The sequence below is a fragment of the Microcaecilia unicolor genome, chromosome 5 (genome assembly GCF_901765095.1).
Source record: "Microcaecilia unicolor chromosome 5, aMicUni1.1, whole genome shotgun sequence".
Lineage (NCBI taxonomy): Eukaryota > Metazoa > Chordata > Amphibia > Gymnophiona > Siphonopidae > Microcaecilia > Microcaecilia unicolor.
The window spans coordinates 326,474,013-326,486,168 of record NC_044035.1 but is presented as its reverse complement, the minus strand read 5'-3'; the positions used below and the strand labels follow the sequence as shown (position 1 = coordinate 326,486,168).

The 12,156-nt window shown below is 40.8% G+C and overlaps 1 protein-coding gene across 1 annotated transcript in view; it reads right to left on the bottom strand.

Annotated features, from left to right (window-relative positions):
* LOC115470874 (NEDD8-activating enzyme E1 regulatory subunit-like) overlaps nt 1-11,650 on the bottom strand; it is a 74,044-nt gene extending 62,394 nt beyond the window's left edge. The window contains exons 1-2 of the mRNA XM_030204473.1: nt 11,547-11,650; nt 1,125-1,185 (exon numbers count right to left, since the gene is read on the bottom strand). The gene's annotated coding sequence lies outside the window, so the exon portion shown is untranslated. The remainder of the gene's footprint in view (nt 1-1,124; nt 1,186-11,546) is intronic.
* Nucleotides 11,651-12,156: the final 506 nt, after the last annotated feature.

Here is a 12,156-nt window from a genome sequence, read left to right as displayed (position 1 = left end):
GCATATTCTGTAACGAAGTGCATGGAACTTCTAACACTCGCAGGTAAAAAGGAGCATGGTTATGGGTGGAGAAATGGGCAATTCATGTGTGTTCCAAAATTTACACGTGTATATAATATGGTCCAGTGCGTGTAAATCAAAACGCCGGGCTTTATGCCACGTTTTCATTGGTGTAAATGGATGCACATGGTTTTAGGTGCTGATATAGCAACTAAGCTTATTCTGTAATCACTGCCTAAATCTAGGCATCTATTACAGAATATGCTTAATTGGCACTGATTTCACCACCGATTTTTTTAGGCGCCATATACAGAATTTCCCCCTTAACCCTCCACAGCCCTTTTACGAAAATGAGCTATGAAATAGGCTTAGCGCATCCTAACAGAGGACCTTCCTGCGTAAAACCCATTTCTAGCACCTCCAGAAAATAGGCCATTTTTTGATTTGCAGGTTATGCATTAATACACTAATGTTGTCATTAGGGCACGGCAACTACAAATAATTAATGCGGGATACAGAATGACACAGTGACAACGTTCGTCCCTATCCCCGCAAGCTCTGTCCTCAATTGCACAAGCCTCGAACACTTATGATTTTATACTTACATTTTTTATTAAAGCATAAAAAGGAACAATATTCTGTAGAACTGTTGTTTATAAATCACAAATAGAAAATAATAATAACGATCAACTGAAATATGCCCCCCTACCCTTCCAAACGCAACAATATTTGACTTCTACTACTCCAAGAAACTATAATCCATCCTGTTAAAATGACAACGGGGACAAAATACAACTCGCTCTGTATGGCCTAGTAGTGGAGAAATATACCCTATGAAGCACTGTTATGATTATTTAATCTCTGGCTGAATAATAAGTCATCAACAATTTCAGGATTCAGTCTCTCTCTCCTGTCTTCCACAGTCCTTCCCACGAAAGAAAATGTCCTTTTAGAAGATGTGTTAGTACAGGAATGCATAGGATCCTCCTGCAAGTTTTGTCAATTTTGGCCAGCACTTTTGGTTGTTTCTCAAAAAAAAAAAAAATCAAAACATCATATGTCCCTTCAAGAAGAAAATACTGCTGGAAATCTGAGGCATACAAGGCAGAAATCTAAACACTTACTTGTTTCCAACATCCTCTCCACTAACTGGATTCCCATCCACAATTGTAAATGAACCAATACCTGGGAAAAAGCATGAAAGGGATTAGTCAAGAGCAAAAGTATTTTTTTTTTTAGAGTTTGTATCTAAGTAGAATAGAAAAAGTGTGTGTGCCAGCCAAAACTTTTTAGAAGCCAAAGCAAAAAATGAGTAAATAAATAAAACTATTTCTCCTTGTTAGATTTGTTTTCTTTTCTTTTTCTTCTTTTGTCTATTTTTGTTTTGATATTTTTACTCTTGCTTTGGAATTTTTAAAATCATTTTTCCTTTCTTTTGTCAACATTTTCTTTTCTTCCTTGTTTGTTTTGTCATTGATGGATTATTCTTGATTGTGTTTTTTTAGGGGTACTTTTACTAAGCTGCATTAGGTACTGTGTGCCTAACACAGCAAAAAAAAAAAAAAAAAAGAGCCTAACACAGGACAGGCTAATGTATTTTGCGTTAGTGTCTGCACATCCAAAAATTAATCACGCATTTTTTACATTTTTTTTTTTTTTAAGGAAGCATGTCAGGGTAGAGAGTGAAGGTTCCTACACAAATTAGTTATTGCATGCTAACTAGTTAGTGCTCAGATAACGTGAGAACCCTTATTGCCTACAAAATAGGTGGTGGTAAGTGCTCCCACAGTAAGTTTTTTTTTAATGGCTGTGTGCATTTTGAGGTACATACTTCTATGAATTTTGATGTGGATTTTTGTGAATTTTCAGTATACTGGTTGGAGCTTTATACTTTTCTCCTGGGGGAATTCTACACGACTGTGCAGCGCAGAATTTACACAGCATTCTCCAGCCCCGCAGAATGTGCAGAAATCTGCAAAGCTGCCGTATTTAGCTGTTCTCTCACTGTCCCCCACAGAGACTGCACGGCAGGAGGATGAGGAAGACGTGAACCGCTGCACATAAGGCTATTTCCTCCTCCCCTGCTGGTTTACACCAACTGTGTATGTGAACCACACAGGCCTCTGTACAACCCCACAGATCACATACACAGTCGGGTTAAGCTGGCAGAGGAGGAGGAAGCAACCTGATGTGCCGCACATCTCTAAGGGGAAGGGAGAGTGGGAGAGAACAGCTGATGCCGGCTGAATGGCCTGTGGGAGGGGAGCAGAGCAAGGCGAGTGTCATGGGGAGGGGGGCAGAGAAAGCCATGTGCCATGGGGGGGGAGGGGACAGGCAGAACAAGTTGAATGTGCCTTGAGGGAGGGTGGCAAAGGAGGGCAGAGCAAGGTGAGTGTGCCAAAGTAAGGGTAGGAAGGGGGGCTGAGCAAGGCAAGTGTGCCATGGGGAGGGTAAGACAGCAAAAGCTAAAAGTATGCCTTGGGGGTGGGGGAAAAAAATCAAGCTTGAGGGTGTGCCATGGGAAGGGTGAGAGAGAACAGAACAGCAGCTGGGGAGAGGAGGGGAAAGAATATAAAGGTAGTATACCAGGGATGGAGGGAGGGAGAATGAGAGATAGGAGGTACTGCATGCAGGAGAAGACTTTGTGGGCAGAACTAGAGGACTTGGTAGAGAGAGAGAGAACTGCAATTAAAGTAAGAGATCAACTTTACTGGAGCATGAGGAAGGAAAAGGCAGGAGGAAATTTCAGGCCTTATGATGAAGAAATTCTGTGCAAAAAACCACAACAAATAAACAATGTAGAATTTTGAAGAATTTTAAAATATTTTGCACAGAATTTCTCCAGGAGTAATAGTTGCATCGATATGTAGTTCTATAAATAAACTTAAAATATGGTCATGTGCTAATGGCAACATTAAGCCCATGGCCATTAATGACATATACAGAAAAATGGAATTTTTATGGCCGTGATAAAAATAACCTTAATGCATGAAAAGGACCCGAGTAAGGACACGTCAAGGCCAATTTGTACCAAAGCTTTGTAAAGAACTCCTTAATTTGTTCTATCCTATTTTTGTTTTTTCATTTTTGTACTTGTTTAGTATTTATGTTTTTCCTCCCATTTTTGTTAGTGCAGGAAGTAGTTCCACACTAGGCACAACTCGGATTCACTACATTGACAACTCCTTGGCTTGCTGCAATGGTTCCTTCTGTGCACAGGCCCAAAAGAACAAGGCTGGGCCCATTGCAGTGGGTCACCCTGGGACTCAACCAACATCAAACATCTATTTTAAATATGAATATTCACAAGATTACTTTGCATACACTACCTATACTACACTAGATGGAACAAAGTTAAACATAATATTTTTCTTCAGAATTTAATACATAATTACTATTTGTAATATTTACAGATTCAAAGTAAGCTTATAAATACCCTTAAAAGTCAGAATTTTTTAAACCCCTCCTTTGCAAAAATAACATATTCCAAATGTTTCCCATAGATAGCTAAAAGTCTTTCTATTATTGCTCCTTTTAGAATTCTTCTATCTCAGAAATGTCTTAGGTGTCCTGGCATGCACTGCAGGTTTGAGATGGCCCCATAGATATTCAATAATATTCAAGTCCTACGCAACTTGAAGGCATTATCCAGCCCCTTGCTTCAATGATCGGAAGGTGTTCTTTTCTTCCAGTGCTTAAATCTTTTTTTTTTTTCTTTCAAACGCATCCTGTATGGTTGAGGCCAAACAGTACAATTTTCGTTTCATCAGTTCAAAGCACTTTGTTCCAAAAGTTTAATTCATATCAAGGTTCTCTTTTGAAAACTTTTGAAACTAATTATGAGGAGGTCTTAAAAAAAAGGTTTCCTTCTGACCACTCTCCCATCTATAGTGATCTATAGGTTCTGATTTGCATATCTGACCAGTTTTGAGGCAGTGTTAACAGATTTTTCTTGGACTTCCAAATCTTGCCTCGTCTTCAAGAGTTCTACATTAACAATTTTTCTGACAAATGAAACTGATAGCTGAGCATGTTTCAGACTTTTTATTTTTATCTATATAGATCTAAACAGATCTACACAAATACATAGATAAAGATATCTATCTATAGAGAAGCCCATGGGTGTTGAAAGTTGAGAGGTTATAAGAGGGCACATTATTTGTTCACCCCTGGAATTGTATTCATGTTACTAATTGAAGGCATAACGAGTTGCTAAAGATTTCAGCCTTTACAACTTAAAAAAAACAACAATCAACTGGAAGGGTGTCCAAACATTTGCACCTGCCATATTCAATTAATTAATTGTCTGCAATCTGTTAAATTCAGTAAATAAACAGTAATTAAACATTAAAATGTACAGAAGATATGTTTTACTTTGTACTATGTATAGGTTATGTTAGCTTCTGTTCACCTAGGGATTCATAGAAACAATTTGACCAGAGATGCCTAAACCTTTGCACACAATTGTACAACTTGTTTGTTACCCTTTATTTCTAAGGCTCCAGGGGGTCCTTTTATAAAGGCACACTAGAGTTTTTAGCATGCGCTAAAATTAAGTGTGCGCTAAACGCTAGAGATGCCCATATATTCCTATGGGCATATCTAGTGATTAGCGCACACTAAAAACGCTAGCACACCTTTGTAAAAGACCCTCCCCCCAAGTGAGTTAAAAGGGCAACTACAAATGACAACTAAGAAAAAAAATCATATATAATGTCCAGTCCATTCTCACTTCTTTTTCATAGACAAGGGGATCCCCGGCATGAGTCACTCACTAACTCAGGTCTAATGAAAGGGAACCTTGGGTCTATATAAACTGCTGCTCATTTCCAGGCCTATGAGCTACCTACATTTTGTCTCCTGGACACCAGAACAACATCCCCAGGTCAGGGTACTGATTGCTCTTCTCCTGCTGCATGGTCACAGGATGCAATGGACCATTTGTAGAGTGGTGTTTACTAAGGGCTTCTTTTACAAAGCTGTGTTAACGTTCCCATGCGGCAAATGAGAGGAAGCCCATAGGAATTAAATGGGTTTCCTCTCATTTGCCGCACTGAGAATCTGCAGCGCAGCTTTGTAAAAGAAGCCCTAACTTTTTTTTTTCTTTCCCCTTTATCTCAAGCCTTGATAAATTTTCATTACATCTAGGAGCCAGCAGCAGAAACCACTCTCACTTCTCAATCCCCACCCCTTCAACATTGTCCCCAGTGGATTTTGAGGGGTTAGGAACCCACTCCCAGATCAGCAATAGCTCTTTTAGACACTGAATTACTAACGCTTCTACTAAGCTGCAGTAAAAAGTGGCCTGCACTAGTTTGGACATGTGAAATTTGCACGCTGGGCCATTTTTTACCAGGAGTGGGAAAAAGGCCTTTTTTTAATGGGGCACTAAACGGCCATGCACTAATATGAAAAGTAGTGAGTGGCTATTTACTGCCTAAACCCTTAATGCCACCTATTTACTTGGTGAAAAGGGCTCATACGCTACTTGTGTGGTAATCAGGCAGTGCTCACCAATGTGGCCACGCTGCCAATTACTGCCGGGAACGACCCCTGCCAGTAGAAAATAGAAAATTATTTTCTACTGCAGGAAATGGCGCATGCCAACTTCGGAATTACCACCGGGCGCCCGCGCTACCCCGGCAGTAGTGTTGATTTGACACGCGCAACCTGTGCATTAGCCCTACCGCAGATTCGTAAAAGTGTCCCTCAGTATATTTGGGCAAAAAAACTTTACTAATTCAGTCCCTAAAGGTACCTCTGCAAATCACTGACAGAAGCCAGCAGTCTCCCTTCCCAAAGCAGACTATCAGTTGTGTGACAGCAGCCCCTAGATAACCTCTATTTCACACACCACCATGGCCTGTGTCCCCACCAGTCTCTCTCTTGCTTATACCCCCCTACAAGTCTTTTCCCAGTCTTTTGCTCACATTTCATTTTCATTTACTACACTGCAAAATAATTTTAAAAAATCTAAGTGGTTTAAAATTGTTTCATAATCTGAGGGGGAAGAAAATGAAGGAAGTCACACAAAATGGAACCTAGATTACAATTAAAACTTATGAGGGATAAAGAAAGTGAGGAATACTCCCCAAGTTTTCATGCAATCCCAGGCAGCTAATGTGTTTGGGAGTCTGCTTGCTACCTGTTGCCCTTAAAAGAGTTATTTGTAGAGCTGACTCACAAATAGTGTGTCTCCCCCCCCCCCCCCCCCCAACTCTGCAATGCGAACCAGTTTCAGCCACGCAGTGCAAACGTTCAGGCTGGTCTTGTGGTTTGAAAACCAGTGAGGCTTCCCGAACTTCCTGCACTGCACGGCTCAAGTTTATATTTAGATAAATCATGCTGCAGACCTGGGAGATGCGCTGAGAGGCAGTTCTGGAAAGGGGAAAAAAAACCCCAAAAAAGAACATTCGGAAGCATGAAATCCCAGATACCAGGGTACAGTTTCTAGGCACCTTGGTGACCTGACATCCAGGGTTTGTCAAGCCCTGCTCTAGCTCTACCAAAAAACCCCACAATTCTCCAAACATATATATTTTTTTTTGTTACATTTGTACCCCGCGCTTTCCCACTCATGGCAGGCTCTATGCGGCGGGCAATGGAGGGTTAAGTGACTTGCCCAGAGTCACAAGGAGCTGCCTGTGCCAGGAATTGAACTCAGTTCCTCAGGACCAAAGTCCACCACCCTAACCACTAGACCACTCCTCCACATATGTCACTTTGCCTTTCCAAAGGCCACCAAACTGTGTCTGTAGGGCAATGTAAAATACTTGAAGATCTCATTTGTACAATAGGAAAAAGGAACTGTTTCATTTGTTCTGTGATGATTTCCTGGGCTGCCATCTCCCCTGTTGTGGGGAAAGAGACAGTAGTTAACATCTATGCTGAGGATGATGTTGCACGCCGCTGACTGAGAAGCGACGCCCACTCTGACATTGCTAAGGAACTGTTTCATTTCTGTGACGATTCCTTGCTATCAGGAGATGCAAACATTCGATTGGAAGAAATCCACGATACTATAGTTGATGATTTTAGGTGTTTCTTAGTATCTTTAGGTTTCTATCTCATATTAAGAGCCATCAGTTAGACATCTTAGCATTTTGAGTGCTGAATGTACTAGTATGATAGTTTCAGGTGCTAACTGGATGCCTATATTATGGTCTGATCATTGTTTGTTAACTTTTACTGTTCATTGGCCAATTCTGAGTACAATGCAACCTGTATTAAAAACTGCCGATCCAACCGGTGGCAAAGCAGACCTGGGGAAGTTTTGGATCACATTTGCTTCTCTGTCGGATAAGGGAAGAGAGAAACCCACAGAGGATGTGAACAAACTGCATAGCTCAGCGATCTCTGTACTAGATAGAATTATATTATATAAAGGCAAAATGTTATCTCAGAAAAATATTTCCCTTTGGTTTCATGCTGATCTTTCAAATTTATAATGCGAGTGCTGTAAAGTAGAAAGAACCTGGCTGAATAAGGGAGTTGATTCGCTTAAAAAACATTGGGAAGAAAAATGTTTGCTATAAGGCAAAAAAGGAGTATTATCCTAGGCAATTTGAGACAGTCAAATCAATCAAAGAGCCCATTATTATCTAATGTTTTCCACCCTTTTGGTGCAGATCAATTGGCTGACTACTCTAAAAATAAAAGTATTACAATTAGACAAACATTTGTCCATTCTAGGGACTTTTCTATGACTAGCATTAATCTGTCCCACCATTCTGGGATTCCTGCAAACAGATTGTGGTGCACTTTTTCCCCCCATGCAAACAGAGGTGCAAAAGTTTTTAAATCTGCACTACCCAAGCTGCAAAGGACTTAAATACAAATCAACCTAAGCATCCAGTTTCTCCTATATAAGCATGCAACTGTGGAATGCACTACCAAAAGCCTTGAAAATTACTACTACTACTACTATTTAGCATTTCTATAGTGCTACAAGGCGTACGCCGCGCTGCACAAACATAGAAGAAAGACAGTCCCTGCTCAAAGAGCTTACAATCTAATAGACAAAAAATAAATAAAGTAATCAAATCAATTAATGTGAACGGGAAGGAAGAGAGGAGGGTAGGTGGAGGCGAGTGGTTACAAGTGGTTACGAGTCAAAAGCAATGTTAAAGAGGTGGGCTTTCAGTCTAGATTTAAAGGTGGCCAAGGATGGGGCAAGCCGTAGGGGCTCAGGAAGTTTATTCCAGGCGTAGGGTGCAGCGAGACAGAAGGCGCGAAGTCTGGAGTTGGCAGTAGTGGAGAAGGGAACAGATAAGAAGGATTTATCCATGGAGCGGAGTGCACAGGAAGGGTGTAGGGAAGAACGAGTGTGGAGAGATACTGGGGAGCAGCAGAGTGAGTACATTTATAGGTTAGTAGAAGAAGTTTGAACAGGATGCGAAAACGGATAGGGAGCCAGTGAAGGGTCTTGAGGAGAGGGGTAGTATGAGTAAAGCGACCCTGGCGGAAGACGAGACGGGCAGCAGAGTTTTGAACCGACTGGAGAGGGGGAGAGGTGACTAAGTGGGAGGCCAGCAAGAAGCAGATTGCAGTAGTCTAAACGAGAGGTGACAAGGGTGTGGATGAGGGTTTTGGTAGAGTGCTCGGAAAGAAAGGGGCGGATTTTACGGATGTTGTAAAGAAAGAAACGACAGGTCTTGGCAATCTGCTGGATATGAGCAGAGAAGGAGAGAGAAGAGTCAAAGATGACCCCAAGGTTTCGAGCTGAGGAGACAGGGAGAATGAGAGCCATCAACAGAAATAGAAAACGGGGAGAGCGGGGAGGTGGGTTTGGGGGGGAAAATAAGAAGCTCAGTTTTGATCATATTTAATTTCAGGTGGCGTTGAGACATCCAGACAGCAATGTCAGACAAGCACGCTGAAACTTTGGTTTGGATGCAAGGTGAGATATCAGGGGTAGAAAGGTAGATTTGGGAGTCATCAGCATAGAGATGGTAGGAAAAGCCATGGGATGAGATTAATGAACCAAGGGAAGAAGTGTAGATAGAAAAGAGGAGGGGACCAAGAACAGAACCCTGAGGTACGCCGACAGGCAGAGGGATAGAAGTAGAAGAGGATCCACCAGAGTGAACACTAAAGGTGCGGAGGGAGAGGTAGGAAGAGAACCAGGAAAGGACAAAGCCCTGGAATCCAAGTGAGGAAAGGGTATCAAGAAGTATGCTGTGATCAACAGTGTCAATGACGTACGACCACCTAAACTTCTGGAAATCACTAAAAACCAACCTGTCAAAAGCATACCCTACCGATCCAACTTAAATACCTGATCCCTGCAACACAACAAAACTAAAGTACGTATGAGCATAACTCAACTCTACCATTGCACAATTCCTTAATATGGCAATGCTACATGAACTTTATCTTACCACAACATCACATTGTATTTGTTCACACCGGAGTCTGCAAACGCCTCTCCGGTATTATGTAAGCCACATTGAGCCTGCAAATAGGTGGGAAAATGTGGGCTACAAATGTAGCTCTCACTGCTTGCTGGACTTTTGTCCTGTGTATCTATTGAAATCTTACCCGTAGCTTTTTGCAGGTTAGCTAACTATTGAATGCAATTTTGACTTCAGGTTCATTTCCAGGATTTCTACGGGACATAGCTCTAATTCCAACACTGAAGAACCTGGCAGAAGATAGGGATGTGATGACTAATTATCATCCTATTGCAAGCATCTCTCTTTTTGTTAAACTACTGGATGGCCATGTCACTGGAAAATGATCACAATTTTTAGACTGTTATGACCTTCTGGTCCCTTCTCTCAGGGTTCAGGAGTTCTTTTAGTACAGCTACATTACTGCCTGTTTTCATCTTGGAAGACAGATTTTATTTGGCTTCAGGGCCCCATGTGGATATTCTATAACTCATTCTTTCGTCAGTGTTTGATCTATCAGATTACATGCTGTTAATATCTATTTTAACTGTAATGGGAGTTACCGTTAAAGTACTAGATTAAATAAGGGGGTTTCTTTCCAGCAGGCCCTATCAGGTGACAATCAATGGACAACAGTCAAAATCTTGGAGGATGGACTGTTCCTCTATTCCCTGCGTTCCCCTATTTTACTTAATGTTTATCTGTCTTCTCTAGGGCAGGTGTTGTTAATGGAATTAAAATCTAAACTGCTGTAGCTAGGAACCCAACACTTTAACATCTAATTCAGTTTTAGCGGTACACAAGTTTGGCTTTGAGAAGTCCTTGAGAGTTTTGGGTATTATTTTGGACCTTTTGGTAACTACAGATTTACAGGTCTCTGTTTTGCTTAAGAAGAATTTTTTGAAAATTGAAAAAAATCTTCAAACAATTAGATGTTAAATTTCTACCCTGAGCAGTATAAGCTTATAATTCGATCACTGTTTTTTAACGCAACTTGATTACTGTAATAGCATTTACATGGATTGTACATATAAATTATGTGTAAAAACTTCAAATACTCCAACATACAGCAGCTAGATATGACTTATTACACCGCTGGCAAATATGACAGAGCTTCACCTTTGGGACTGCACTGGCTGCCGACTGACAAAAGGGTTATGTTTAAAACTGTGTGTCTACTTTTTAAAATCTTCCTAGGATATGCCCCACTCCTACTCACCTACAATGCACTCGATCTGCAGCCCCTCCTTACCTCTCTACCCTCATCTCCCCTTACGTTCCTACCCGTAACCTCCGCTCTCAAGACAAATCCCTCCTTTCAGTACCCTTCTCCACCACCGCCAACTCTAGGCTCCGCCCTTTCTGCCTCGCCTCACCCCCATGCTTGGAACAAACTCCCTGAGCCCATACGCCAGGCCCCCTCCCTGCCCATCTTCAAATCATTGCTCAAAGCCCACCTCTTCAATGTCGCCTTCGGCACCTAACCATTACACCTCTACTCAGGAAAGCTAGACTACCCCAACTTGACATTTCGTCTTTTAGAATGTAAGCTCCTTTGAGCAAGGACCGTCCTTCTTTGTTCATTTGTACAGCGCTGCGTAACCCTAGTAGCGCTCTAGAAATGTTAAGTAGTAGTAAGTTAAGTAGTATATGCCCCACTCTACCTCAGTCATCTGGTTGATCAGCCACAATCCATCACATCGTTTAGGCTTTCACAAAACTTAATGTTATACTATCCCAAGAATCGACAACAGCTAATGCAATCTCGTCCTTATCAGGCTGCTTTGATACAGAACTTTCTACCATCTTGCTTGAGACTGGAAATTGATTATGAAGTCTTTAGAAGTAGGTTGAAAACTTTGAGAGTCTTTTACTAAAGATTAGCACAAGTTATGTGCAGCAGGGTCTATAGGACTAAATGGGTCCTGTGGCAGATAACACACATACTAACCTTAAGTAAAAGGCTCCCTTTGTTATTTAAGAGATTTTTATCATATTTGATTGACTGTCTTGGTTATTTTGATTATATTGTAATTTATATACATAAAACTGCTTTTGTATAGTCCTACAAATGTTCTAGTCTATTCTTTTGTAATCTGCAATTGGACATGTAGGTAATTTGTGGAACAGAAATCGATATTTGTATAAAATTACCTGGTAGTACCAAATTTTTAAGGATTTCGGTTCCTGTAGCTGTTGCATTTATCAAACACACATGAGATGATTCTAAAGCTTCTTGTCCATGATCACCCCAAAGCCTACAAAAAAATCAGAGTACAATCAGCAAGCTGACCGAGGCAGATAGTAATTGTTTGCCAATGACAAAATGTTTGCTGACACATATGCTTTCTGCTCAGTGGACCACAAGCTATGATACATTTAACTCTGCTCAAATTCCAGAAAACAAAGACATATTCTTTTTGGTTTAATCCTGTATTAAAATATATTGAACACACAATAAATTTAAAACATCCCAAAGTGATAGCGCAAACTGTCATAGATACAACACAAACATTTCACACAGCACTTACAAAAACCCACCCTATTATTTTAATAGGCAAATAATCACAAGATAAACTGTATAAAGGCAGCCTTTTCATCTACCTCCCAGCCCTCTTAATCTCACATCATAATCTATCAGTAATAATGCTAGAACTCCATTATCATATGAAGTAAGAAACTATACATCAGTACACTGACAGCACTATATAATATTCTGACAAACTCGCATGCTGTTTCTTATTCTACCCCTTATATATTCATT